Source organism: Rattus norvegicus, chromosome 5 (genome assembly GCF_021556685.1).
Source record: "Rattus norvegicus strain SHRSP/BbbUtx chromosome 5, alternate assembly SHRSP_T2T, whole genome shotgun sequence".
Taxonomy (NCBI): domain Eukaryota; kingdom Metazoa; phylum Chordata; class Mammalia; order Rodentia; family Muridae; genus Rattus; species Rattus norvegicus.
The window spans coordinates 40,486,094-40,493,553 of NC_141538.1; positions in this window are offsets into that span (position 1 = coordinate 40,486,094).

Genomic DNA, 7,460 nt, shown 5'->3' on the forward strand with positions numbered 1-7,460 from the left:
TTTCAGCTTCTCTTACGTAGTTAACTAAAGAAGGGGGTTCAAGCCTTTTAAGTGCCACCTTACTCTTTTGAGAGTCCAGGTTATTTCTTTCTTAGGGTATTAGGCTTGTTGGTTGTTTTAAAGTGATTTTGTTTCTTGTTGTTGGGTTTTGATTTTGTTTTTTAATTGAAGATGTGAGCCACCACCTCTGGCTCTTCCATTTTAACAGTTTCCTTCGTGTCCTTTTCCATTTGGCTTGGTCATACTGTTTCAGGTTAGGGTCTTGCCATAATTTAGAGGATTCTATATATTTGAGAAGACAGAGAACACTAATTTGAAAGACTGTTAAAATAAGCATAGCATAGACTCAAAGATTAAACAGCTGCCAACAGGGTTAACAGCATTTGTTCTTGAAAAGGACCCAGGTCCAATCCCAGCACACACAGGCTTACCACTTCCTCAGGCACAGGCATGCTTGTGGTGCACAGACATACATGCAGAGCACTCAGATGGATAAAATGAGTCCAAAAAGTTTAAAATAACAATCATCAAATGTAGTCTTCAAAGAAAATGTGAAATAGGAATTTATGAGCACACTTAGATACACTCAGTGGGATTCTAAGTGGACACCTGGAAGTTTCTCTTTCCCCTCTCTCCATACTGAAATCTCTTTCCTTTTCTCTTTCCCCCTTTCCTTGGTGCTGGAATTTTTGCTGGAGGTGTAGGAATTGTTCAGTCTTTCATTTGAATTGATTGGTTGAATTAGAGCCTCCTTACACTGCCCAGTCTGACCTCAAACCACTGATGCTTTGGCCCGAGTCTCTATAAAGTTAGGATTGAAGGTATGAGCCACCAAGCTTGGCTGCTTTAAGAATATGTCATTTGGGCTGAAGAGAACTCAGCAGTTAAGAGCACTAGCTGCTAGGTTGAATTCTCAGCACCTACATGATCGCTGTGTTATTCCAGTTCCAGGTGACCTTAGCCCTTCTGATCTCTGTAGGGATTAGTCACACAAGTGACGCACAGATGTACATGCATCCATGCAGGCAAAATACCCACACACATAGAAATAATAACTAAAAGGTATTTTAAAGCTGGGTGTGGTAGCACGGGTCTTTAAACCCAGCACTTGGGAGGCAGAGACAGGTGGATCTCTGAATTCCGCGCCAGTCTGCTCTACAAATCGAGTTCCAGGACATCCAGGGCTGTCTCACAAAAACAACAGCAACAAGAAATAATAATAATAAAAACATAATTTTTTTTCAAAAATACGATATTTAGGGTTAGAGTGATGGCTAGGGAATTTAAGAGTATTTGTGACTCTTACAGAGGACCTGGGGTTTAGTTGGCAGCACCCACATGGCAGCTGACAACCATCTAACAAAAATTACAGGATATTTAACTCCTTTTTCTGTTATCTATGGGTCCTACATGCATGTGGTGAACTACCAAGTGCAGAAGAAACAGGCTCAAAAATATACAAATATTTTTTAAAAACTACAAAACCTCCAATAGATTAGGTGCTGAATCTATCTGTATTAAGTGTTACAATACATAGTAAAAAATCAAGATACATCCTCACAGAATTGAAGAGGCCTCGTGGAGATCATGAGGTAGGTGGAGAAGCCGAGAATGAAGGTAAGCTGAGATGTTTGATTTGGAATTTTGCCTACTGTTGGCACATTTTTCTTCTACCTCTGTTCCCTGCAATCTACTCTATCAAAGTGATCTTCTCCCACAATAGGGACAAAACAGCTGCCCTAAAAATAAGGTGTTTTATGTCACTTTGAGGCCTCTGACACTGTGTTGGAAATGTATTTAATATCAGGATGATTTACATTTTGAGGCCTCTGACTATGTTAGCAATGTTTTTAATATCTGGATGAAAATGGTAGGCCTTTTAGCACTTTGGGGGGGGGTGGGGGGGACTGGGGTAAAAGGATCTTGATTTCAAGGGCACCTAAGACCATGGGTGGAGAAACATGTAGGGACTGCATCATAGAAAACAAGAGTATCAGACTCTCAAAGGTTAGGAAGACGGGAGGGAAGGAGGGAGGGAAGGGGGGGCATGACTGCTTCTAAGTGTGTGTAGGGGATGGGGGACGTTTATTATAGATATGTGGGAGACCACAATCACAAGTAGCAGACACATTTGGTAAAGTCTGGAGTGGTCGTGACCCTGGAAGTAGATGGAGGGGACACACACCTAGTACAGTGGCCAAAAGGCTAAAAGTACAAAAGAAGAGCAGATAACCAAAATGTCTGGACTATATAGGGAAGAGCCTCTAAGGGAAGGTCCTGGACCCTGGGCTGGAGAGTTCAGGGTAGGGTGGGGTGTGCCAGCCTTGTCCTGTGACAGGTAGGGATTGAGGGGTGCTGGGAGAACCAGGTCTACTTTGATATGTTACGTAGGCACCTCAGCTGTACTGCTGACTGTAGTGGGCCAGTTTCAGGTGTTGCCAAAGATAAAAGCTGAACCTTGTCCTGAATAGAAATGGACACTGGGTGAAAAGAGAAGAAGGGTTATTCCAACTGCCAGGGCTATCTCCTGGGAATGCAAGGAGAAGAAACGGGTAAGATTTGCAGGATTAAATGGAAAAAGAAGAAAGAGGGCTTGTGAGCTGGGGTTGAGCTTCTGAGCAGAGACCCCGAGGGCCTTGACTAGTCCACTGCAAGGCACCACAGTCCTGGCAGTGGAGAGCCTTGTTTCCCTTGCCAGAGATATGGAAAATGGCTTCCTTGTTAGCATGTGGGAACTTGTCTTCAAGTCTCCTAGGGAATGGGACTTTTGTTTAAATGGCAGTCCTTGGGGAAAGGACTTCTTGGGAGACCAGATAAGGACCACCCCTGCTCCCCCCCCATAACTGGCCTATAATTAAAAGATAATATAATTGAGGGTCCCTGAGGCAGGTTTTTTCATTCAGGTTGCTGAGAAATGAACTCAGGACCTCGAAGAGCAGACAGTGCTGGTAACTGCTGAGCCCTTGCTCCAGCCCAAAGCAGGTTTTGTTTGTTTACTTGTATTGCCATGACCCAGGGGATATGAGAGCAATGCCACCTAATAAAAGAAAACCAGTTTTTGTTTGAGTCTCTGACGGTCTAATTCTACTCTATTTAAGAAGGCAGCTGAGTAGAGAAGTCAGAAAACCTTGGCATCTGACCCATCTGCAATGAGGAGAAAGACCTCAGAGAAGTCTCAGACTAGGGTTGCCACTTCCCTACCTTCCCTAGGCCACTGGGGATGGGTCCTATTTCCAACCTGCTAACAGTGTGGCATTATCTGTCCCACCTAACATGGCTTAGTTCCCTGCCATTTCTCATTTTCCTCCTTTTGACAGAGCCATGTCAGCCGTGTGGCTACCTTCCCAGATCTGTTTGTATGTAAGATAACTTGGTGCTACCATTTCTCAACACACTTGATTTGCCGTCTGTTTCCTTGCAAGAAAGGGTTTACAAAAACCTATCAGTAATGGAGTGGATCCTCAGTGGGGAGAGACCATGCCTGGTGGGGTGGGGGAGTTATCTGGGAGAAAAAAGAAAGTGACCATAGTCCCAAGGACCATCAGGATAGAAGAGTCCTTGGTGAGCCAGGTGTGGTTGTCTGGTCTACAGAGTGAGTTCCAGGACAGCCTAAGCTATACAGAGAGACCCTGTCCCAAAAAGCAAGCAAACAAACAAAAAAAGCAGACAAGATTAGAAGGGCCCATAGTACAATCCATGGACATCTGCAAGAATACAACGGCCACTAAGATGACGGGCAGCATCTTCTAACCTCTAGATATTCTTTGGCAGTAGCAACCAAGGCAAGGGCAGACTATGAAGAATTAGCTTTGGAAAGTATTGGTAAGTAGTCCTGCCACCCTCTACACACAGTGGAAAAAGAATGGGTTAAGGACAGAATATTATGAACTTGTTACTGATGGATTTTTTTTTTAAAGATTGATGTTTGTCCCTTTCTCCTCAAGGAGTACCTACACTCCCACTCTTCCTAAGATGCCAGACACAGGCCAGCCGAAGGGTATTGAGAAGAGTATGCCTTAGGACCATGAAGGACTTCACTGCTATCCTTTTTCATTTTAAAGGCTGCTGCTTTGTTGCTGTGAAAAACCGCTGACTAGAGAGACGAAAGGGTTTATTTTGGTTTACACTTATACTTCACAGTGCATCATTGAGGAAAATTAGAACAGGAGCTCAAAGCAGGAACCTGGAGACAAGAACTGGAGCAGTCTGGAGGAACACCACTTACTGACTTGCTCCCTAGGGCTTGCCTAGCCTGCTTTTTAAAAAAAGATTTATTATTTTATGTATATGAGTACACTGTAGCTGGCCTCAGATGCAACAAAAGAGGGCATTGGATCCCATTACAGATGGTTGTGAGCCACCATGTAGTTGCTGGAAATTGAACCCAGGACCTCTAGGAGAGCAGTTAGTGCTCAACCTCTGAGCCACCTCTCCAGCCCAAGCCTGCTTTCTTACATTATGCAGGACCACCTGTTCAGGTGTGGGGCTGCCCACAGAAAGGGGAGCGCTCCTACATCAATGAAGAAAATGCCTCACAGACGTCTCCAGAGGACAGTCTGATGGAGGCAGTTCGTCAGTTGAGATTTCCTTTTCCCAGACATGTCTAGGTTTTTGTCAATATGGTAAAAAGCAGCACAGTACCCTACCACAGATGTTTTCCATTGACCTGGCATCTTCTAAAAACATGACACAAGAAGCTAGTCTTGTAAGGCTTCCCTTGAAGGACCAACCCCATGTAACTATAGGAAGGGTATCAGAGTATACTAGTGTGGGGTGAGGAAATGTTAGAGCAGAGGCATGATCTTCCCCATAGTCCTTCCCCAGGATAGCCCCCATATGCTCATATATTTGAATGCTTAATCAGGGAGTGCTACATTTGGAAAGCATTAGATGTGGCCTTGTTGGAGGAAATGTGTCACTGAAGTGGATTTTTTGAGGTTACAAAAGCCCAAGCCCATCAGTCATTCTCTCTCTCTCTCTCTCTCTCTCTCTCTCTCTCTCTCTCTCTCTCTGTCATTCTCTCTGTCATTCTCTCTGTCTCTGTCTCTCTCTCTGTGTCTCTGTCTCTCTCTCTCTCTTTCCCTCTCCTCCCTCCCTTCATCCCTCCCTCTTCCTCTCTCCTTTCTCCCCCCTCTCTTATCTCTCCTCTCTCATCCCTTTCCTGTCTCCTCCTTCCTGATGCCTGCAGATCCAGATGTAAAATCAAGCTCCTCCTCCAGCACCATGTCTGCCTGTATGCCACCATACTCCTGCCGTTCTGATAATGGACTACATACCTCTAAACTGTAAGCAAGCCCCAGTGCTTTCTCTATAAGATTTGCTGTGGTCAAGCTGACTCCACGGCAATGGATACCCTAACTAAGACACAGGCATACAGCCAGCCCAACCAGTACTGGGACAAAGAGTAACACCAGATGTGGTAAACAAGAAACCTGCCCTCTTTTACCTTACCTCCACAGCAAGATGGCTGCCACATCTCTACTCAAGCAAACAAACAGCTCCCTTTGGGATGGGAGGTACCCAAGTGCTGGGAGTTTGCTGAATGAACTCTGGATTGGGCATTTCATAGGCCCTCTAGAGCATCTCCTTTCCCCTGTTGGTCCTATTTAGATACCCAGCCCCATGCCTTCCTGGCCATTTCCTACAATGTTTTCTGGGAACAAGAAACCTTCCTAAGGAGCCCATTCCCACTTTTCTTCTCTGTATGTACCTCTAACTCAACAATAGTCCCTATTCCCCACACAGAGAAGGTGGCTATAAGTAACAGTCACTAAATACACTGTAAGCAATGGTGTTAATACCTGTGTCTTTCTCTTCTCTCAATGGAAATCATTCTGAAATTGACATCACTTCCATAGCTATGTTAAAATGATTAATAAATGATGTTATTTCATGGTTTAAACTAGACTACTGAGCTGGAGAGGTGGTTCAGTGGTTAAGGACACCCATTGCTTTTCCAGAGGTCCTGAGTTCAATTCCCAGCAATCACATGGTGGCTCACAACCATCTGTAATGGGATCTGATACCTTCTTCTGGAGTGTTTGAAGATATCAACAATGTACTCACATACATAAATAAAACTTTAAAAGAAAGACCTAGACTAAATAGTATGTTTCTGTAATTTGAATATGTAAACCTCTAATTTTTCATTGATATTAATCTTATCTGAGTCTAATCTGTGTTAAAACTGTTTAACATCTGTTGGATGTTTGCTATTTTTTGTTATATTTGGTGACCAGGAATCAAACCCGGACCTTGTTTGTCCTAGCTAAATGTGCTATCACTAAGCTACATACCTACCCATTTTTAGTTTTTGAGACAGGTTCTCATTAATTTGCCTAGGTTGCCTTTGAACTCAATTTTTCTGCCCCAGCCTCATTACAGGCATGCTCCAATGAGCCTGGCCTAGTTACTAGAATCTCTCTCTTTTTTTAAGATTTTATTTATTTTATATAAGTGAGTACCCTGTCACTCTCTTCAGACACACCAGAAGAGGGAATCAGATTGTGTTGCAGATGGTTATGAACCACCATTTGGTTGCTGGGAATTGAACTCAGAATCTCTGGAAGAGCAGTCAGTGCTCTTAACCGCTGAGCCATCTCTCCAGCCCCCAGAATCTCTTTTTGATACTTTCTGTCTTTTGATACAGTTCGCCTTCCTTAAGTCATCAAATTATTGAATGTATTTTAGTTACTTCTTTTAGTTAAAGTTACTAAGGTGATTCGAATAGGAGTGGCCTTCATAGACTCATGTGTTTGAAAACTTGACCCATAGGGAGTGGCACTATTAGGAGGTGTGACCTTGTTGGGGTAGGTGTAGCCTTGTTGGAGGAAGTGTGTCACTGTGGAGATAGGCTTTAAGGTCTCAGAAGCTAGTGCACAGGCTCTGTGGCTCACAGTCTTTTCCTGTTGGGATCAAGATGTAGAACTCCCATGGCAATATCCAGGCAGATGTGGGGCTGAAAGAGCTGAGAGTTCCACCTTTTGTTCCAAAGGGAGCTAGGAGAAGACTGTCTTCCAGGCAGCTAGGATGAGGGTGTTAAAGCCCATGACCACGATGGCATACTTCCTCCAACAAAGCCACACCCACTCCAACAAGACCACACCTCCAAAATCCCACTCCCTGAGACAAGCATATTCAAACTATTGTCTTCAGATCAAGTTGTAGAACTCTCAGCTTTTTATCCAGCACCATGTCTGCCTGCCTGCCACCATGTTTCCTGCCATGACAATAATGGACTGACCCTCTGAACCCTAAGCCAGCCCCAGTTAAATGTTTTCCTTTATAAGAATTGTGGGGGCTAAAGAGATGGCTTAGCAGTTAAGAGCACTGACTGCTCTTCCAGGGTCCTGAGTTCAATTCCCAGCAACTATATGGTGGCTCACAACCATCTGTGATAGGCATCCAATGTCCTCTTCTGAAGACAGTAGCAGTGTACCCACATATGTGAAATGAATCTT